General features: G+C 39.2%; 1 protein-coding gene across 3 annotated transcripts in view; it reads left to right on the forward strand.

The window, feature by feature from the left end:
• The window catches only part of GAB1 (GRB2 associated binding protein 1), a 97951-nt gene that overhangs the window by 16261 nt on the left and 58593 nt on the right, over window positions 1–23097 (forward strand). The gene's annotated exons all lie outside the window — the stretch shown is intronic.

A 23097-nucleotide genomic window follows, 5' to 3' on the forward strand; every position in this document is an offset into this window, starting at 1 on the left:
TGATGTTTTCAGGAGGGTTCACGCTGAAAAACGATCCCATGCTTGGAAAGGATGTAGCAGGCTATAAACATAATTGTCTTTTTTAGTCTAATCTGAGTAGAGAGAGATTCCTTTGTAGCTAGGACTTTGCCTATATGGAGATCCTTTAAGGCTGAATTTGTGCATAGAATTTGGCTTGAATTTGTGCACAGAAACAATTGACAGAATACAGACTGGAGAGCATGGGAATTATCTGTGCTCTGTTAGGAGCACTGCCAAGATAAGCTGCTGTCTTCTGTATCAGCTGTAAAGTTTCTTTGTGGTCATCCTTCAGTAAAGCCCCAAATAGCATACATGATTCGAATTCCATCAAGATATAAAAGCAAACACAAATATGAAAGCCAGCCCCTGGAAGAATGCAATTTTAGCTCTAAAGCCAAGTTTTCTTTTGTTTGATGATCTCACTACTCTGCTAATAAAATAAATATATTTAAAAAAAACCCAAACCAACAGAAAACCTGAAGCCAGCAGAACCCACCACATGCATTCCGTCATCTGAATGCGGTAAAAAGCTTTGGAGTCTTTGCTTCCTGCAGCATCAGTCTTGTCTTCCTTGGACTCAGCCTCTGTCAGGTACTCTTCTCTCAACCTGTGTCAGGCAGGTTTGAAGTGATTTGGAGTTGGGAGCTATCTCTGTAGTGGTGATATGACTACTGAAGCTACTGCTTTCTTTTTTCACAGGTCTTTAAAATTGCTCTAAAAATGATGTGTGACAAAATAAGTTAGTTACTCTGCCACAGGATGGAATCTGTGTATCCCAAATACCATCATGTAATCCATGTCTGTTGCTGTTCAAGAGGAAGTAGTTGCGTGAGCCACCTCACCAGGGTCCTGCATGTACCAATGTAGTTCAAGGGACCAAAAGCTGCTGCTGGAGTTAGCACTGATCAGCCTGTATGTTTGAGTTTTGCCAGGACTGTGCTTGGGGGAGAAAAAGATGGAGCTGTCTGCATATAGATGTGAAAGTAACCTGGCCGTGGTCCAGAGCTGTTTGTGCGCTCTGACAATTGTTTTGCTGCATCCCTCTGTGCAAGGTACTCCTGGAACGGGGGGATGGAGAAAATGATGACTTGTTATTTTTCTGATCTTGCTAACCTGCAGTGTTCTTAATGGGAATAACTGGAAATGAAGAGGCTACTCAGGTGTAATGAGGTTTAACTAATGTAACCAATGTTTCAACTTGTTCTACTGCATGTTTGCTCTAAGGCTTGTTTACGTATCGTGTAAGCCAAACTGGCCTGTCTTGTTAGGTGAGTGTGGTTAGAGTCTGCAGAGCTAAGGGAATGTGCTGTAATATCTTACATAACATTAACAAAATATGCCCCTGTGGTATGACACATTAATGCCATATGAAATCTATATGCTTTTGAGACACACCTCATAGTGGTGATATCACTTTGTTGCAGATTGTGGGAAATCAGACATACTAAAAAAATACCGTAGTGATCCTTATGTATTTAAAAAATAAATGATGGCAGGGCGGGGCAGGGACTTGAGTTCCTAAGGAAGAGGAATGGAAGTTGAAGATTTTCTTATCAATGGTCTTTGGGCTTGTTCTGAAATGAATTGAAAATGTTTGTGTTGATGGACAGTTTGTATCAAGTGAGGTGATATATTTTTTTTTTCTCCCTAAAGAAAATCCCCCCCTGCTCCTCCCAAGCTCACGGCCTTCTTGGTCTTTTGGTGGGCTTTTGGAGTTCATCATAGGAATATTTTTAGTATTTCAGATAATAAAACTACTATGAACAACTTCTTTCACTGAGAAGATCTAGTGTGAAAAGAATGTAATAGTCATTCAGCATAACACTTTCAATGCTAAGGAAAATTGTTCCAGTTAGGTTTTTTTTTCTTTTCCTCTTGGACTAAGTTTAATGAGTTAATACCAAGCAAAACTTAGTAAAGAATTTTTCAAGCAAGCCAGTTAATCAGAGCTACTGTAAGTTGATCAGTATTCTGTTAAACAGAATAACATGAAATAAGTTTGGTTTTGAACCAAGTTCTGCAGTTAATATATATATTTTTTTGCCAGTTTTGTTCATGAGAACTGTTTCAGTTTTAGAATCTTCTCTGTTGTAAAAGGTGGGGTTTTTATGCTTAGAATTGCTTTTTGTTGTCCCTTTTGAACGTTAGCATGTAACATCTGTGTGTATCTGAGAACCTGATGTTTCTCCAAAAAGTAAGTTGAAGTTTCCAACAAGTCATATCAGAAATGCTATCTAGATGAGCTGAAATATTTCATTATAACCCATTGATTTAATGACCTTTATAGAAAACTGTTTTGTTTAAATAGAAATACTTTTGTTACAGTAAAAAAACTAGGTATTTAAATTTTAACAAGAAAACAATAATAAAATTTCTTCCTAAGACTAGAAATACAGCTCCACTGAAACAAAAATGTTTCCAGATTATTTTTTCCCTTCTGCTCTCCTCACTCTCCCAAAAGGCTGGAAGGAAACGTGGCTTCATAATCTTGGAGTTTCGTGATTTTTTTTCCTATTTTGATAGCCTTCCTAATATGAATGTTGTGGTTTGCTTAGGCTGGATAGTCCAGAGTTTTTCAGGGTAGTTTAAAGCAGAGATAGCAAGCATATACTCACGTATAGCTTACGTTGTGGCTTGTATCTCATTTTTTTGGTGTAGTTATCTGACCTTCTTAATCTGTGTTACTGGAAGAAGGTTTGTGCAAAATGCTGGCTTTTGTAACAGCAAAGGCCATGACCCATAGTGATTTTTATCTGGAAATAGTGGCTAGGAGGGAAGATGTTCCCTTGTTTGAAACTTCTCAGTAGTTGGTTTTTTTTTTTCTTTTCATTATTTCCATTTTCAGTTCATTTGTTTTGAGTGTCATGTAAGAAACCGCAGTCTTCGGACTACACTGATGTTAGCCAAGTGTGTTGGTACTATAGTGATGAAAATCTGACTTTGCTCTGGGAATCTGGAGGTGATGATGCAGCCAACGAGGGGCTCGGAGCACTGCGAAGATGCCAGACACTTCGCACTTCTTTATTGCACTTTCTGATGTTTCTGTTTGTCTTGGGTGGAGAAGGCTACAGGCAGAATTTCAGTCTTGAAGCAAAGAAGATTGTGACTGGTAAACTTTTCTCTGGAGTAGAACAGATTTGTTTATCTAGCAAACTGGAGATCGCGGAGGAATTCCTTGCTGCTGTATTGCCTTAAATTGAGAGGACGCGCAGAAGAATTGACTGATGTGGGCTGAGTGCGTGACGGGTGATTGGATGGCCCTGTGTATTTACATTTGACTTATTATAGTATAGTCATTCTTCTTCGTCTTCTAAAATTAGCAAAGCACAGCACAATTATAATACTTTCATGCTTCAGGATAAGCTTTGCATTTCATTAGTTCATTGGTTCTTATTTATGCTACGTCAGTTCAGGAAGAAAAATGTTAAACTGGAATAACTTGTTTTGAAAGTTCAGTACAAGTGTGTGCTTTCCTCATCTCTGATTTTGAATCTCCCACCTCTTCTCTTAATGTGGAAGTCTGTTTGCCTCGTCCTCTGCGCTAAGATGTAGACTTCACTGTGGAGCAGCATCAAAGTGGTTTATTTGCCTTCAGATACACATCTGTATTTGACGAGAAATTTTTAGTTGACACCCCACTAAATCCTCCTTTTTTTTTTTCCTCCTCCCCTATGCAAATATTTTTGGGCAAGATTTACTGGTAAAAATAGTAACAATTTAGAGGCGCCTTGCTTTAGCTCAGTTACGCCTTTCACTCCCAACTGGTGTTTGTGCATCCTTGCGAGGCCGATGCCATGATTCGCTGCCAGCCAACGGGCAGCTTCTTCCTCCCCATATAGACCATCACCTTCAGTGCCGGAGAAGCGCGGGGGCTTCTCACCGTTTTGGGAGGACCAGAGGATGAGATAATCCATAGTCACGTTTCTCTTTCCTTCTGTGACTTGTTGCAGAGACTGGAGTGAAAAATGAATCCCTCGCGCTTCAGACCACTCTCCTGAGCGCAGGCACGTACTTCATCTTAGTATCTTTCCTTGCAGTTGATGTTAATGGAAGTAACCTTCTTCACCACGCATTTTTCTTGTTCGCAGGCTTCTATGTGACCTTGTAGTGAAGCCATAAAAGCTTCAATCTTTGCTATCGCAATCCTTGCCATAGCAACGTGCGTCATAGCCATATAATTATTTATTTAATGGGTTTAATTATGAAAACTGGGAAAGGCACTTAGGAAAACTGGATCAGGTAGGGAAAAAAAAGCACTAATTTTAAAGTAAAACAAACAAACAAAAAACCAAAACAAGAAAGCACCAAACCAAAACCCAGCACTTTCACAATAACCTGAGACAGGAGTAAGTTAAGTACTGGAGCCTTTGTTTTAAACTACTTTATTTTTTTCCCTCTGCCTTTTCCTCCTTTCTCAATTGTTTTTCTTTTTTTTTTTTTGTCCTCTGTGCAAGAAACATGCAGCTGCTTCAGTGATTTTTTTTCTCCTCATTTGCAGACCTATAAATATACTTCCTTTGACATGTTGTTTCCTAAGAGCTTTGCTTCCAGATAGCTTTGCTATTTAAAATTTTTCATCTTTGAATTTCATACTATCATGTAAAAATAATTAAAAATCCTCAAAACAAATGGTCTTTATTAGTCTTTAAATTTCACATTGTCTACGGCTTTCTCTCCTCGTGTTCATAAATCAAATTTCCTATCGACAAGCCTTCTCAGAAAGAACTATCTACAGGAATAAAGTTTAAAGTATTTAAGAACATATAGACACTAGCACACTCTTAGAGTAGTGAAACTATGTATTTTTAATAACTGTAAGTGCTATGCTCTGGGGGATTTCTTCATTTATTATCATTAGTATATACACCAAAAGTGACTTGATCTGCAGTAGTGTACTGGAGGACTGATCTCTGATTAATAGTTGTTCCTTTTTTTTAGTTGATGAGGGAAGAATGAAATGAGACAAATAACTTTATTGATTCCACTTCGGACTTACTGACATGTTGTGAATCTTTCAGTTTAAATCGATAGATACCTCTGTAGCTGTAGCAGAAAAATACCTGGACTCCTGGCAGAGATGCCCTTTCCTGTGTCTCTGCCTTCAGGCTGCACTGGGGTTTTGAATGAGAGCGAGAGCATCAGAGCAGGTCTTGGCAGCCTAGGATTTTATGGACGGTTCTTGCTACAAGTACTTTACAGGCTGGTTGCGAAATACGACTTGGTGACAGAGCAGTGAATTGTTAATCCAGGATGGGGCTAGAATTTCAAATTTGTGAACTTTTGGCATGGAGGGAAGGGTGGGGTTTTGGAAGGAATTTCATTAGTTGGATCGTGATATAAAATGCAAAGACTTTTAACTGAATAACTCAAAAACTAACTTGGAAGAACATTTCTGTTGGAAGTTATTACTTGACTCAGAAGCCTTCATTAGTGAATATTCCTGCTCAGGCCTGATGCATGGAAGCAGAATTTCCTTTTTTGTTGTGTTTGTTTGGTTTTTTTTGCAATGCTGAAATGTGAAACCTTTCCTGTTGGCATGCTGGCTGACTTAACTGCTTCTTTGGTAGTCTCTTTCTCACTGTGTAGGAAGAAGAGACATCCACTCCTCTGCTGTCTGCGGACGACTTTGTGGGATATGATCTTTTTTTTCCTTTGAAAATTACTTTTTTGCTTTTTATTCCACAGATGTGCTGCAACACTGTGTATAGGACCCACAGACTGATAACACTATGTTGGGAGAAAAATCTTGCGTTAATTGTTTCATCTGTTTCGTTCCCATGGTGTCTTCTTGGCTGCCCATAAAATTCTGCATTTTGGAATTGCAATGCTTATGAGAGAGTGCCTGAGTCTTGGGAGTTGTCTTGTGGCATCGCTCTTTGTAAGAGGAATCAGCAAAACCCTTTTGGGTTAAAAACAGGCAAAAGAAAAAAAAAAACAAGTAGTTCTAAAAGTAGACTGTGGGCTAGTGAATGCTCGCTGGTCCAAATGCCGTGTGAGTGATGAACATACTGTTTAACATGTGGCTGCAAACCACCGGAGGACTGCTTCACTTCTACCCTGGGCTGTAATAGTGGAGCCTCAGAAGTACAGTTCTGGAGCTTTGTTAGGTTCCCAGAACCTAACAAAGGTGGTGGTCCAACAAAGTATACTTTCATATTCCTAAGTAATCTTTACCCTGCATTGAATCCAAGCATAAATTTAACATTCACAATATTACTCTGTAAGTTTCTCTGGGCCTTCAAAGAAAAAGCCATGCCAGGTTAAAAGTACTAATGCAAAGGTATGCAGAAGTGTGTAGAAACTTGTAACGTGTCTCTTTCTCTGTAGCTGTTTTGACTTAAACTAATACTGTCTCCTTTAGTCAAGCATCTGAAACTTGGGGGAAACTTGAAGTGGAAAGTCTTCAATTAAAAATAACAGGAGAGCTCCTGTTTGAAATGGCTACACTCGGTTGTCAAATAAGATAAGCAAGAACTGTGTGAGGTCTTCCACAGCATATTGTAGGTATTGTCCCAAGTTCCTCAGCAACAGTGACATCTTGTTGGTGGCTGGCTGGTGTCTCCAGCAGATGCTTCTCTATTAGGTTGAACTTAACCAGGGCTCAAAAATTTGTTATTTGGATCTGGTGCAGCCTTTGCATTTGAAAAGGCAGGTGAAATTCTGACAGTGTCCTTTTTGCATAAGCTTTTCCTCTCTTTTCTGGAGCAAAGTGGTCCTTCTACAAGTATGTCACCACCCAGAGTTTGTAGTTGCTATGGTGGAATGTGTGTGTACATATTTTTTGTCTGCAGCAGAACTGTAGCATGTCCACAATGGAGCTCTTTGCTGTCTCGTTGAATGACATTTTAAGAAAAAATGGCTTTGTAGAACAAGATGTGTGGACAGACTTCTTTCTCTGTTGTTGCTTATCTCTGCTGGATTCCTCTTCTCTCAATTTGATGAATGTTTCTCCTTCAGACAGAAGCTTTTTTTTCTTATTTTGTGTTTGGAGTATAGAAACTTTGGAGAGTAGCTGGCCTGCCACAGCAGACAGACAGTGCTTGAGAGGAGAGGTGGTTTACTGGGAGCTTTAGAAGTGAACTACACCTGGTGAGAAGGGAGTGGCAGGAATAACTTGCATGTAAGAAAACAAACAAACAAAAACCCAAAAGGAATAAGAGAACTTTGTAATGTTACAGTCTCTTCCATCTGCCTAAGGCAAGGTCACTAAATTTACCCTTTGCTTCCATAAAGCTTTCACTTGGTATGGGAAGCCTTAGCTTTGTAGTCCAGAAGGTACTGAAGAAAAACTGTTTATTCCATTGCAGCTTTTGTATTTCTTTTTCTTGCCTGTATCTTGACAATTAAACCATATTTCTTCAGAGGAGGATCAGATGTTCTTTTAACATTGCAGCAAAACTGTACCACTTAACCATGTTTTGATGCATAATGTAATCAGCTTGATTGCTTTTTAATGTGTCATTCAGACCTACAGTTGCTGTCAGCTGGACTGAGTCTGTTTGCTTGGGGAATTTCAATAAATCTTTCTGGTGGATCACAGCACCTGATAGTGACAGGTTTTTTTTTTTTCAGGGCTAAATCTGTGTCCCAGGGCTGAATGGTGAATGTTACAGGGGAGGGCTGAAGCAAGTTGTGGAAAAGGTGCTGGGTTCTTGGTCTTCCCCTACTTCTGCAGTGGGGAGGGAATTGCTGAACAGAGTTAAGGCGCTCTGTGCCTCTTGTACCAGGCAGCACAGCTGCACTGATGTATGACAGGCATTAAGAGATGCTGGGTACATACCTTGCAGATTTTCGTAGGTGGAGAAGCTAAGGGCGATGGAGTGGCAGCCTGGAAGCTGTGCTACTGAGAAATCTTCCTTCTTGGGTAGTAGTTGTGCATGGCTCATTGTGATTTGATCACTGCCAAACTAGTACTAAGCTGTAACAGTTTTAAATGCTGTTCTATTTGCTTTGCAAATCACAGTGCCAGGTTGCATTAAGAGACAGGGTTTTCCTTTTTGTGTGTTTTGTTCTTGAAGGGCTTTGACAGTATGAGGTGTGAAAATAAGGCATGCATGTGGCTGTGCTTTTCTTTCTTCCCCATCTGAGTGTGGTAGCATATCAGTTTTAATATGAATCTGTTTCTCTAAAATACCAGCTGGTTGAATGTGAGACCTTTTAATGTTATGCATTCTTGATTAATTGTGAACTAACAGGTTTGAGTAATTAAGATTTTCAGTTTTCTTATTGGTGTGTGCTGGTTGTAGAAGATACAGGTGCTTCAATTTCTCCTTCATTAAAAGGAAGGGTAAAAAAACCCACCAACCAACAAAACCCATGTGGGCTCATTAGAAATCTGCAAGTGACACAGGTAAGAAATTACATTTGGTGTTTGCTTGCTTAAGCATGCCGTTATGACTTAAGCATTCAGAGATCTTCCTCTTAACAGCAACGTGCCCAGTTTTAAACATCTGTGGCAAGATGCTTGACTGCAACTTGAGTGAGTTAAAACTGGTGAGTAGCTGTTTTATACATACTGGGGAAAAAAAACTATTTCTGACATAATGAAGTACTTGTGAAGTGTGCTTGAGGAAAAGAAAGTTCTATGTGTGGAAGCGTGAGGAAGGATTAAAATTGAGACAGTCAGTAATCCCCCTCCCCTCTTTTTAAAGAAAGAAGGCTTTCCAAGTAACACTGGAGAAAAGAGTAAGTATCACTAATTAGAAAGACTTAAAGATGAGATAAAGAATATTGGTTAAAAGAAGACGAGTAATTCACCTCTTCAGGCTGATTCTGTACTACATGTGACTTTATTTTGCATTAAATATAGATATTGGTTTCTTAGTGTCATGTCTGCTTCTCTGGTCTTTCCTCCTCCCCTCTTTTCTCTGTAGAAAACTTCTTGGCGAGACTATCGATGCAAATTTGACCTTTAAGTTTTTGACTGAACAGCTCATGTATCAGGAAATAGCTCAGAAAATGCAAGATAATTTATTGCAGGAATCTAGTGCATTTTATCACACTCTGAAACTTCCAAGGCCTTTTCAAATCCATCTCTTTAATCTTACCTTTTTACCATGAAGAAGTCCTGCTTGCCAAGCGTCTGTGTGAGGTGCTCGACTGTGTGGCTGGTGCACCTTGGCATGCTTATAATGGTGAGGCTGGGTCCAGTTGCCTTGTAATTACCTTCGTGTTTGAACAGTGACACCTACCCAGCAGGGAGGGGGGTGTCTGTCTGTCTGGGGCTTTTTTTGTTTGTTTTGTTTTGAATCAAACTGTGCCCTGTGTTAGGTGGCACAGCAGGTGCTGGCGTTGATAACGCTCCAGTGCCGATCCCGCGTGAGCGAGCAGGTTTCTTGCTCAGCTGCCTCCGGGGAGAGGGGGGAGCTGAGCAGAGGGTGCAGCCCTCTCCGTTTGCTCTTGCTGTCCCCTGCCCATTGCTTCTGTGGCCGTATTAATATGGAGCAGCTGAAGTCACTCCGTTGGCCGCGGGCCAGCCTGTGCTCTATGTGCAGCTTCTGCGAAGACCACTCTCGTGCGCAGAGCGGTGATGTGAGGCAGAGATAGAGAGGGGCAGCGCCGAGGGAGAGGTATGTCTTGTCTTTCTGTCCTGCCGTCTTCGGCTGATCCAAATCCTGCTCATGCGCTTGACCTTTCTTTTCTTCTCCTTACTAGCCTCCCGTTCTATCCCACTGGGATAATTTTACTTTCTTTCTGGTTAGACAAACTGACGCTGTTTTGTAAGCTAATGGTCCGTCTCCATTAAGTCATTAAGAAACCGCGTTTCATTGATGAAAGTCTCGTTCGACAGACTCGGCGTTTAAGGTCAGTAGACCATCTCTGTGTAACAAAAGGGTAGGTGTGCAGCTATAAGCATATCGTACAAGCCAAATTTTTAAAAATCATAGCAGGAGTGCCTTTGCACATCGCAGCTACTGGTACAATAAATAGAAGTAGCAACTCAGTTCATCTTGAAAGTCTGTATATACCTTTTCTTTTGGAAAAAGTCAAGCTTTTGCAGTCAAGGTTTTTTCCTGAAATATTGTAGAGGTTACTAAACTGTGGTGAAAAAAGCATGTGAAAACTGAAGTTGTCTTGACAGGGTTTTTGTGTCATAATTCAATAAACCCATTTCACAAGCCTAGAACTTGGTATTTCTCTCATCTCAGTGACTTTTTATTTGGGTGTGAAGAGACTTGAAACGTTCAGTGAAACACTAACTGGATTTACTGTGGTGTTTAATAATATGCTTTTCCTTGGAACAATGGTGGTCAACTTCTAGAGAAAGCAGTTCCTCATAATCTTTTTAAATGCTCTTATCAAGAACTATAGTCATAAAAGGTAGAATGTTTGGAAACCTACCACAGAAAGCTAACAAATTCCATTAGGTTATGCTTCCTTGGAACATTTAGCTTGGAGGGGAAAAAAAAAAATCTTATTTGGGGTTTGCTAACCATCTAGGTTCTCATAACTATCTGAAAAAGCCCAACAAACAATTGAAATACAGTCTTTGTTATTGAAGTAACCTTTTTAAACTTCTGTGATACTACAGTGATTTGTTTGTGTTTACATCTGTGACTAGTAGTTTACCAAGGCTGTTGCAACACATTTTGTTTCTTCCTAGTGCATTAGATAGATGAATCTGGCAAGTGACTCACTCCATGCTTTTAAGAAAAACTCCGTCTTAGACAAAGAGAAGAGAGGAAGAAAGTGTGTTTTGGAGATGACCTACACACTTTGTCTCTCCCTGTGAAAAACAGACTTGTTTTCCCTTTCGTGCAGCACTTGTGTTAAAGAAACCACTGTGATATAATGTATTGACAAGAGATACCTGGTATTCACCCCTCAAGCAAGGAAGAGTAATGCTAACTTTTGCTACTATCACATTCCAGGGACGCTGAAAATAAACTTAACTATTGCATTATTTTTGCTTTTAGGAGTAATTCTACTGACTTTGCTTTAAAGGGAGAACTTTGCTCTGACTATGCTGTCAAATTCACCCAACAAATTACATAGCAGTGACATTGATGTGAAAAGTTTTGTGGAGTTTTGGTGTGGTGTTGTTTTTTTGTTTGTTTATTTGTTTTGGTTTTTAACTGTAGACTTTTGGATATGTGCTTATAAGACTGGAGTCTGAGATATTACTTGATTTGTGTAAATTTCTGTGTCTTATACATGCAGTTTTTACCTGTAACTGCCTTTTTTCCTGTAAGGCTTGAACAAACACGTTCTGCTGGCCGCATTTAATTATCCAGTTAAAAGCATAGGAAAATAATTTCAAAAGTATATTCTAAGTAGCAGGTATCTATAACAGCCCATATGAAATATAACTAGGCTTTCTTATTCAGGTGTCAGGATCTGATAGTAACATAAACCAGGAATATCTGTAAAGAGAACTAAAATAGTTTCCAGTCACTTATGTGACTTAGTCTTCCTCAATGCTTAATAAAAAGAAATACAGACTATTAAATGGTGAAGCAGAGGGTCTGGGGAAATGGCAAGGAATTTCACCTTCTCAATCTGTCAAACCAGATACTATAAAACTGAGTGTTTGAGCTCTTTTGTGATTTTAAATGTTTTCTGTGTGCATGCTTTTCCTTGTGTATATACAGGGGTTTTTTTAATAGTTCTTAGGAGTACCAGGAGTATCCCTTGTGCTTTATTACAAATAGTCTATGTACTCTTGGCATAAATACTAACCTTATTGCTTCACCTTAATATGGATTTGTCATCAACAAAAATTTGTGTTTATGCTCTGCTTGTATGCATTAGTTCTTAGATTAATCATCAGTAGTGCTCAGATTATAATTTCCTGTTAAAACACATAATTCCTATTGAAGTATTTATTCTCATTGTTTCATGATCTAAAGACAAAGGAAACATGATGCATGCAGGAGTTGGCTCTTTCTCTTCAGGAACCGATGCTTTCTGCTCGTATTGACTCCTTTTAGTCGTTTGATCTGCAAGCTTGGTTTTATTCCACATGACCAGCATTACAGTGACAAGATAGGTTCTGTCTTTCCTAATGCATCCCTAGTAAATAAGATGGGTGTGTGTTTCCTAGCTGTTGGAGTGAGACAAACTGCTAATACCATGACAGCTGAAAAGTATTTATCCAAATGCAAGAGTCATTACAACTGCTGCACTGCTGAATGTCTAAAAATGGACCAAGTTTGTGGTAAAAGCAAGTAGTCTATAACCAGAAGTTTGGAATTCACAGATGTGGGCAAGATCTCTTTGAAATGGCCATGCTACTTTTGGACCTGTAGGTGATAGCAAGAGTAGTTTTTTGAGTTCAGAGAATATTTCAGGTAAGTTCCTTGCATGTGACACAAAAGGCAAAGAACAATGTATAAAACAGTTGCTTGTATGTTTTTGCATATGAGTTGCCCAATGAAAAGCCATCTGCACTTTACCAAATATATGAAATGTGTTCAAATTAGTAAAGTTGCTTTTTGGATAATCCATTTGTGGAGCTGCTGGTTGTGCTGTGCAGAAGAGGAGAGACGTTCTAAAAATTAAAATTAGGAAAAAAAAACACCTTTTTTTTATACTTTTACAGTTCATTTCCTCTGCTTGTTATAATAACAAGAAATGTTTTCTGTGCTTACTAAAAAGAGGATCCTTAATTCTGTATGTGGCTTAATTTTTAAGTACTTGAAGTGTTCTTGGTTTCATCCAGACCAAGATTGTAACTGGAAAAAAGGGATATGACATGCTACTGTCACTAGCATATACAGTTTTAAGCCTCACCAGCTTTGAATCAGTGTTAATCTGATTGTTTTGTTTAGTTCTTCACCATTTTTAGAGGACACCCCCCAGAGACTGTTTCCTTCATTTAGATTCTTTGTCTCTTATCGTTTAGTCTGAAGAAAACGGTCATCCTTATTAACATGAAACTGAGATTATTTTGATTTCATTCTTCAGAAAGAATTAAGATTTCTTTCGAACAGGACACTACTGTGAAAACTTACTCTTTAAAACAAAGTACTTTTTTTTGCATTGCGATTTCAGATGGGCCTTGAAAAAAAGGCAATTCAGTTCAGTCTACATCAGCTTTAGTCTGTGAAACTTATTCTCTTTTTTTTTCTGAATAGTTGGGTCAGTATGATCAATTTTTCTATAATTTAGTAATCTGATAATAATGGCGGTACTGAGGGGATGATGAATTGAGGCGGCTGCCAAAAGTAGCAATCAGTTTCTTCTGTAATTTACAGTGACAGTGCTAAAGTACACCAAGAGTAGTCATATTCCAAAAGAAATGCATCAGTAACAGTTTAAAATCACAACACCACATCTTGATGGCATCTTTTGTTTTCTTAATGGAAGAAGCGTCATCAGCATCTTATTGGACCAATCTTATTCACTCATTTTTGCAAATTGCTAGCAGAAGACTTCTAAGATTCCTTTGTTGGCTCTGAGATGTGGGACACAGCTAATTTGTTAGCTCTTTCATTTGAAGCTTCTTCATTAGAGATAATGCGTAATCATGGTTAATGACAGTATTTATTGTAATAGTGTATAGTCTGGAGCTGCATCAGATAGTGATTTGTTACTCAATTCTGCTGAATAATTAGGTTGTTCCAGTAATTACCCTGTCCATGGTTATTTCTTGCAAGAACATCTTGTATTGGAATTCTTCTGTCTGGCTTGTCATACATGGACTGATACAGCTGTAACTTGGTCCTTTCTTGAACGTACAAGATGCCTAGATGATACCAGCTATCACGCTGTTTCTTGACAACTCCTCCTCCTCCAAACAATTCAGCTGTTCAATATTTTCTGAACTATGCCAGGAAGCAGGACAATTCTTAGAGTTGAGCCGTTCTGTCTTGGAGGATCTGTACAGTTGAGGCAATGTTTTCTTCTTTATTTTCCTTTGCAGATGTATGTTATCTCCAAGCAGGACTAACCTTAGGCTTGTGTGACTCTGTAATGGCAAAACTTACTGTGCAGAATTTAGCCATCTCTTTTTATATACACGCCCAATCATTACTGGTGTTTTGTTCAGTTTACACAATTATCTTATGCAGATAAAACGAATTACTTTTTATAAGTATAATTTAATAAGCATTTACACAATATGGTGTAGCTTAGATGACCCTTAATCACTTGTGATTCAACTTCTTGCATGAGCAAATATGACGGTACTTATTTTGTGGAAAACACAGAAATGAAGCTTTAAAATTAGAGCGTATGTTAGCACAACTGCATAATTCAGACAACTGTGCGTCATATTGAGCAATGCCGGGAGGACAGTTGATTGCAGGAAGTCTAAAAATACTTTGTATAAGTTCGTTGCCTCATGCACACTTGAAGGGGCTGGAAACTCAAATGTATGCTTGTTAATGTCCTGCAGCTTGCAATTCCAGGATTTGGAACAGAGAGCCCCTATAGAAAAGCAGTGATGCTTTGAATTTGTATTTAGAATAACGTGCTTAGGCAGTCAACTGCCTCATTCTGTGCAGAGTTACTACAGTTTCTCTTTCCCCTTGTAAACATCTGGTATTGTGGTAATTCTCTAGATCACCTCGGAAAAACAACAGGACATAACACTTGCAGGAAACCAATTGTTATTCTCCCTCACCTTTCAAAATACAGGTGTGCAAGCGTGTGTGCACCCATGCACAGCTGTCAGGAGGTTCTTGAAGGATGAGCAAGATGTTTTCTTTATGATCTTAAGAGGTGCCTCCGATCAAATACAGATAAATACAACTGGCTTTCCTTTTTAAGACAGAATCATGAAGACAAAGTATCAAAGATACAGCCCTATGCAGTCTATACAGAGAGCTTTCCCACAGATGGCCTCGGAAAACTGCAGCCTTAGAAGTGTGTTCAGTAGGTGGTGAGGTGTGTGCTCCAGCACTCCTCCTGCCAGAGCAGGAGAAGGCACAAAGCTGGTCTTGCGTAGGCAGGGCTTTGCACAAGCACACATGGTGTATTACTGCGTGCTAATGTGAAGTTATTTCATCAGGTCTTTCTTGGGGCTGGTTCATCGGTTTTCCCTCTTCTTGCAGGTCTGTTTCTTCCATGATTCTTTGCACCTGGAACAGCTTACCAATACATATGTCTTGTCTTTTGTTTCATGCATGTGCTTTAGTTCTTCCCCCTCTTCCACAAAACCCACTGTACTTTGAGAAAGATTTCAAGTGTGCTTTTAATCAAGTTAAATTAATGAGCTATTCTGTTTTGCTTTTTGACTATAAATTTATACCATAAAAATCTTACGTAGTTTCAATTCATATGTTAACAGATGCCTACTTGGTAGTCTTGGAACAGTGGCTGAAATCACTGTCTTGCCAAATGTCGGTAATTTATAATTGTAAAATCATGTTGTTTCTGATGTATGCATACCATATCTCTGTATGTAATAATGTATAGCAGAAATTAGGGACAGGAGGCAGAGTCAAAAAAAGAGATGTTATCCTTTATTTTCAGACCTGAATTCGCACTGCAGAGATCAGAAGATATCACAGGTTGCTTATTAGCAACATCTTCGGTCTAGGGTTGATTCTGCTGGAGCTCTGCTGCCTCTGAAGACTTGTCCAGGCCGGCTTCTTTATTTTGACTATTAGTAAGACAATGCCCTGGAGCTTGTTGCTCTTCAGATGGTCTGTCCCCTGATAATGGTTGTTCACTGCTCACCTGTCTGCGAGAGCTGATCGGGGAATAATGTCGGTAGAAGGGATCAGGCTTCCTTGCTCTGAGCTGCTCAAATACACGAGTTTTATCAGCGTGTCTGTACCCATGTGTGTATCCCGTCTAGTGCTGTTCACTTAGGTTTTTCCCTATACTAGACAGGAACTGCAAGGGCAGGCTGAGATACGCCTTTTTACAGACGTGGTCTTGGCGGTGCCATGCAGCATCTGTGTTGAGGTTTGTGGTTCTGAACTCCATCCATTGTAAATCCTGTAGGTGAGGTTTGAAAGCATGCTGGCCTAAGGAGCACCTGCACTTTCCCAGGACAGAGTCTTTTAAATATGCAAAATTACAAAAACACCCAAACAACCCCAATCCCGTACGTAATGTGGTCAAATGTCCATCTCCAGAAGCATTTTCTCATGTTTAAAGTTTTCTGTGGGTGTAAGTTCCAGTACAGCTTCACACTCTGCTTCATCATAATGGAGTCAGAAAGAAATTACTGTCAGGTGGGAAGATGTTTCTTAAAACCTCTTTCAACATTTGTGCCTATTGCAATGCTTTAGTTTGGAGTGTGGAGCAATCTGTAGGTTCTGAACAACAAGAAATCTGTCAGAAATAGCATGTTTTTATGACCCAAAATGACTTGTCAGACATCATGCATTATTATGGTCTTTTATACCGAGCTTAAAATAATAGTTTCTTGATATATGGTGGTAATTAGAAAACTCCTTTCAATTATTTTTAAAACTGCAGTTCACAAATTCCTATCTCCTGCTTGTCCTGTGCTGCAAATCAGTTTCTTCCTGTCTTTCACTCTTTTTCCATTCGCTGGTTGCTTACGTGTTTGTGCAATTTTAGCATGCATGTAAAATACCTTGCACTAGGAAAAGCATTTTAGGAACTAGATCAATAAAAATAAGCAAATTCAGGAATTGCATGAATCTTTTCCTTAGCTTCTATCAAAAAGAAGACTATTTCTTAGTTTAGTCTTACTTTATTCTGAATAATAGGTCATCTGCACAAGTGAATTCTTACCTACTGCTCTTTCCTCATCCCTCCCCCCCATTCCAGATCCTCAACAAAAATGAGCAGAAAGGCGAATAATGACTTGCTGTGTTCAGTAACCTTTTTTTCCAGGACAACATTTTTTTCTTTTCCTTTCTCTGAGCTCTCTTGGTGATTCACTGGTGTTTTACCATGATGAACAAGTACTTGGATACCTGTACAATGCTCAGACTGGATTTAGTCAACAATATAGCGTGCTTGTTTGAGCGTGTGTGCTTTTCTGCTGTAACAAAAACGATGTGGGAAAATAATGGTACCACTGATAAATGGTGTGACAGAAACCTGATAAAGTCTGCACTCTACAATTAGAAATGATTTCTTGCATCCTAATGCAGCTTCCCTGGGCTTTATGTGACTCTCCTACTTGGGTTTAGAATTGCTTTAATCTAAATGACAATTTTATAGAACATCAAACAGAGGCATTAAGCAAACTTGGAATGCATGATTAAACAAACTTCATATGAAGTTGATCTCTTTTTGGTATTTTTTCCACACTGAGAGTGCAATTCATAGTTTTTTTGACTTTTCATTTAATTAGTATTTTGGATCCCTATGGAAGCTAACATAATAACATCGAGAATCTTATTACAGATAGACCAACCAATGAATTTCAAGGTTTTAGGTTGCCTAACATCTCCCATTATAGTATTGTCTTAGTTAAATCATGTTTTAACTGGTTGTGCTAATGACTTTTTGTCCTGGATATCTGTGGTAAGCTGACTGTGTGTGAGAAAAGGACTGAAAAACAGGTGATAATAGGTTTGTTTAAGGATGATGTCCTTCCTTGTCTTCTCCCTCCTGTTAAGTTCTTGCAGTAGCAAGGCTGAGAGACCCTGAGAGGCATTTCAGTATTTTTCAACTGGAACTTTTTTGTGAGGAATGGGAAGGAACATTTTGGTTTCAGAAGGCTGTTAGCAGACTTTTGGAATATTGTTTAAATTTGGAAACAATATTAAGTTGCTGAGTGGGACAGAATTAAATATTTAGGTCTATTAAAGGTACAGAAGTTTAAAAACAGACACTTGTGCATTGCCAGTGTTCCGTGCTTACAGAGACTGCTGCTCTTTCTATGTAGATTTCAGTGCTATGCTAGTGGCAGATGAATAATGCTGCTTTTAATGTCAATATTTGATACTTTAGATGGAATAAAACATCATTACAGATGCAGTTTTTCCTACTCATTTCTTTTTGAAGCCAAGTCAAATGCATTTTTCCTCCTCTCCTCTGTCTTGTCTCCTTTTCATCGGCGTAGTTATTTTGATGAAATAGTGGAAGAAGCAATGCTGTTTTGTATCTAGAGTTTTGATTTTGTGCATTTTTTAAACTGTAGCAACAGTTCAGCCTCTAAGCGGGGAGTGATCAGGTTGTGTAGTAGCTTGTCTACCTGTCTTGCTGTTTCAGTTGTATTCTCTGTTTGGGGTGTCTCACAGACCATTCAAAATTGCTTCATAAACAGTAAGTGATTTTATTGTTTCAAGAAAGCTCTTGCCTAGTAGATGCTGTTTCAAATGAGAAAGGATTTGAAGGTCTTGGCCTATGCATACTGTCCTTTTGGCTTGTGCATTTGTGGTAAAAATAAAACTTCAAAACAGTCAACAAATACGATGTTTGACAGTTGCTTGATTATTTATATATTCACAGAATTTCTGGGATTGGAAGGAACCTCTGGAGATGTACTCCATCTCCCTTGCTCAGAGCAACAGCGCATTGCTCGGGACCTTGTCCACTTGGGTTTTGAGCACCTCCAAGGATGGAGACCTCTCTGGACAGCCTCCTCCAGTGTACAGTCATCCTCACAATAAAAAGGCTTTTCTTATGTTTAAATGGAATTTCTTGTATTTCAGTTTGTGCCCGTTGCCTCTTGTCCTCTTACTTGGCACAACTGAGAAGAGTCAAGACTCCATTATTTTTTCTTCCACCTACCAGGTATCTATGCACATGGATAAAATCCTGTTCTTCGCTAGGCTAAACAGTCCCAGCTCTCTCAGCCCCTCCTTGTATGAAAGATGCTCCAGCCCTCTAATTCTCTCTCCAGCCTTTCCCTGGACATTCTCCAGCATGTCCGTGTCTCTCTTGCAGAGCCCAGAACTGGACCCAGAGCTCCAGATGTGTCTTAACAGACTGAGTAGAGAGGAAATATCGTCTCTCTTGACGTGCTGGCAGTGCTCTGCCTAATTCAGCCCAGGAAGCTGTTGGCCAACTTGACTGTGAGAGCACATTGCTGGCTTATAGTCAGTTTGTCTACCATGACCTTTCTTACAAAGCAGCTGTCCAGCTGGCTGTCCCTCAGCCTGCACTGGTGTTATTTCTCCCAGGAATAACTAGGACTTTGTGTTTTCCTTTGTTCAACTTCATGAAGTTCTCATTGGCCCGTTTTTCTAGCGTTTGAGGTCCCTCTGAGTGGCAGCAGAGCCATCTGATGTATCAGTTGTACCTCTCAGTTTTGTATCATCTGCAGACTTGCTGAGGGTGTGCTCTGTCCCATTGTTAGTGAAGATGTTCAACAGCATTGGCTCCAGTGGTGGTGGTACGTCACCAGTAACTGACTTCCACCTAGACTCCATGCTGCTGATTGCAAGCTTCTGAGCCTTGAAGTTCAGCCAGTCTTCCGTCCACCTTTCTGTCCACTTATTTAGCTCATATTTCACTGCATTTGTCTGTGAGGCCACTACGTGAGACAGTGCTGAAAGCCTTTATGAAGTCAAGATAATTAAAATTCACTGCTCGCCCGTAATCCCTGCAGCCAGTCATTTCGTCAGGTTGGTCAGGCATGACTTTCCTTTTGCGAATCCGTGCTGACTACTCTTGATCATAGTCTTGTCCTTCACTTGTTTAAAAGTTTGAGAAATCGAAAGTGTTAACTTAGTATAAAAGTAATCAAGTCTGGGTGAGAGAATCAGCGTGATGCAGTTTTATATTCTGTTCTGGAGGGTTAGTGTGCATTGGGGTAGCAGGGGTAGGTTATTTCTGAGTCTTTATAGTATGTGAAATGGAGAGCTATTTGCCTTCGCTTGGGATGTGCAAAGATGACGATGATGTCCTATAAAAATGTGAAGTTATTGAACTGCTTGGATTGAGTATGCTCGTGAAAAAGCAGAGGAGAAAATGTAGATGCTTTTTAAAATATGATGTGTTTTATCTGGAATGTCAAATGCCGCAAGGTTACCTTTTGGTATTTGCTATCTAAAAAAAAAAGATTACTCAGCAAGGCAAGAGTCCTGAGTCAGATTCTGCCTTCAGTTGGGCCAACTGAGTCAGTGACTTACAAGGCAGTTAATTTTGGATAACAAGATCAAAAGACTTGTCTGCCCGAAATCGCCTTGCTGCTTTTCCCTTTTTACATTCCCATTTTAAATGAGTATTGTGGCAGTGGATGAAGATGCGAAGAGTTCGGGGATACTTGGTCCAGCAAAATGGGCTGATAATCAGCAACAGAGTTGTGTGTGTGTTTTCTCTGTCTTTTTTGGTTGGGTTTTTTATTTTGAGATTCTTGCTTTTTACAGGTTGTGTCAAGTTTTAAGTGATTTGGTGTATTTCCAACCTAAATATGACAAGATTATAGCCTTATGTACTCGTCTGGTCACCTTTAATCAATTTCTCTTCCCTTTCCTTCATGTTATTGAAAGCAGCTACTGGTAAAAGGATACACTAGAGAAGATGTTTTGGGTTAGGGAGACCTATTTTAGAGCTCCCAGTCAAGTCTAGATGTGTGTAGCCTTTGGAAAAAAAAGAAAAATCATATTGTTAAGTGTGTGTCCATATCTGTGCTTATGCTTGTGTGTTTTTTCTTGCATTGAATGAAGATGTGTTGAAATTCTGGTAGCACTAATATTTTTAAGTGCTTTGGGAAGAGTGTAAGCCGTAGAGCCAATGTCATACGGTAGTGCTAATTTAACAGGTGTGTCTTAGATTTTTGCATATGATTCTTGTGCTTCTTTGGGCTATTTAATCTCTCTTGCATAAAATGCTGATACTAGAGGGGCTTGTTTTGTTTGTCTTGAGCTGTGTAGCATGGCCAGCTTTTTTTAATTGTGTGTACAACAACTGGATCCCTGTGTTACCTAGGAAGACAGCAGAAATCAGGGCTATTATTTCCTATGCAACAGAAGAACGAAACATGGGCTAAGTTTGGTTTTAATATTTAGATTTTCTTATTAGCCTCATCTGTCATATAGAACAAGTTTTATTTGTACGTGCGTTACGTTACTTGGAGGTTGGATGCTTCTTACTTTGGTAAATGAATGGCATTAATTACTATAACGTTTTTATATTGGTAACAGTAATACAGCCAGTGTGCTGTGCTTTGTGAGCTCGGTTTGATGATAACTGGGAATCTTGTGTTTCAGAAAAGGCAGCTACTGATGTTCTGCGAAGCTTTATGATTTTTCAATATGAAATTTATTAACCGTGAATATGTAAATTGTTATACATGAGCTTCATGTTCTCCCAAAGGGAGCTGTTGTACTTTGCTGTGGTTGAGCATAGAACGTATGTAAAATTCAAAAATGGAATGTGGCTCATAACTTGTTGGATGGAAGTGACATGAATTTTAGGATTGGAGCTAGCGATGTTTTCTGTGCTGCCATGGCAGTACTTAGTTCACAATTTCTTCTTATCCTGTGAGGTAGAAGCTCTTCATGGTTTTGGTTTCTGTGCGTGGCAGTCTTCTCGCTGTAGGAGTGATAGCAGAGTAAGCCGATTAGCATGATTGATACTGGATGTCAGGGGACCAGCATAATGGGCTACCATTGAGACTGCATTGTGAAACCACACACGGATGAGGTAATCTCATTAGATGATTAAAACCTTCATTGAGCCTACCAGATTGCAGAGCTTTCAGTTGTATTGCTGTTGGGGACTGATGCTAAATAAGTGTAGTACTCTCCTTGGAGTGGTGCTGAAATGGAGATCTTGCTGGGCTTTTTCTCCAGGATGAAAGTAGCAGCAGCTGGAGGCTGATGAAGGATGTTCCATCTTTCTGTATTTTAAAGTAAGATTCTGGATGATGGTGTCATTTTCTTTTAAAGTCCGTGTCAGGCTTGTGCTACTTTTAGTTTTATCATGCTTTGCTGTTCTTTGTGAAAATCTGTAGTATTAAGTGTTAAAAGGATGGGTTCTGCTTTGTGTAACTTCCTATGTCCCTACAGAGAAGGGGAGTGTCACAGTGCATGTCACAGTTCTGGTTTTGTAAATGTGTTTTCTGGAGGTTGGTTTTGTCCTGACCGAGGATGAGGTGTAGTGTAAGTAGCACTCCTTATCCTCTTGTCTGTCCTGTTTACAAATAGTGGTCAGCATCACATGCTCGTACTAGAACTGGTGGTACACAGAAACCCTACGGCACTTGGTTGTATACTACTTGTTTTAAGGAGCTCGTTGAGAAACATTGTATTTCAAATGAGAAGTAGTATACTTGACTAGTCTCCTGTACTTGAGCTTTGTTTTTGCTAGCAAGCTAAAATGAAAAACAAATGTTTCTAATTCTGGGACTTGAGTGTTACAGTATTTATAAAGCAAGGGTTACTAGAACAGAATTTTGGAAGGTCAAGACTACTCTACTGAGACTGGCAGTCACTACTGTTGCTGTATAGTTGGATTTTTCTGTATTAAAGAATAGCCCAGTTAATCAGTTGGGGGTGAGGGGAACAAATAGAAGAAATATTTCTAATTTCCATTGCGTGTTGCGAGCAGTTGGTCCATTTCTTTTGCTTAGAGAAAGCACTATATGATATTAATAAGCACATATGCACATCCAGTGAGACAAAAGCACAGATACTCTTTTGTTTTGGCAAGAGAACCCCAGCAATGTAAAAGCTTCTGAACCCTGTTGTTAAATGTGGTCTGTTTATTCAGAAGTTCTGCAAGGAAGTGATCTTCGTCTAAGAGCTATTTAGGATCTGGTGTCAAAAAACAAAACAAAACCCAAAACAAAACAAAAAACCAAAACACCCCAACCCGAAACCCACAACAACAACAACCTGTTCCAGCATGTGATGAAGTAGAGAAACATGCACGCTGCAAGGAGAATGTTCTTTCATGTGTATTTGACAAAAAGTAAAAAGACAAACTTATGCAAGTTACTAATGGGTTACAGACAACAATATTCTGTGAAATGTGATCAGCAGAGCAAATACACCAAGTTTTCAGGTTTAATTTTCCTAGTTTAGTAAAAGTGACATAACTTGATGATAGGAGACATTATCTTGTGTGATTGATTTTAAACTTCAAAGTTACACTGGGTATCAGTGATACACAAATAAGAGGCAGGCCAATGATTTGTATGCAGAAGCAAGTTGAGTTTTATCAAAATTAAATGCTTTAGAAAATAAATGAACTGGCAAGCATTACAGATTTGTTTATTTTTTTCCCCCATTCGCAAAGCGTTATTTTTGT

This window comes from Tauraco erythrolophus, chromosome 5, assembly GCF_009769465.1.
Source record: "Tauraco erythrolophus isolate bTauEry1 chromosome 5, bTauEry1.pri, whole genome shotgun sequence".
Lineage (NCBI taxonomy): Eukaryota > Metazoa > Chordata > Aves > Musophagiformes > Musophagidae > Tauraco > Tauraco erythrolophus.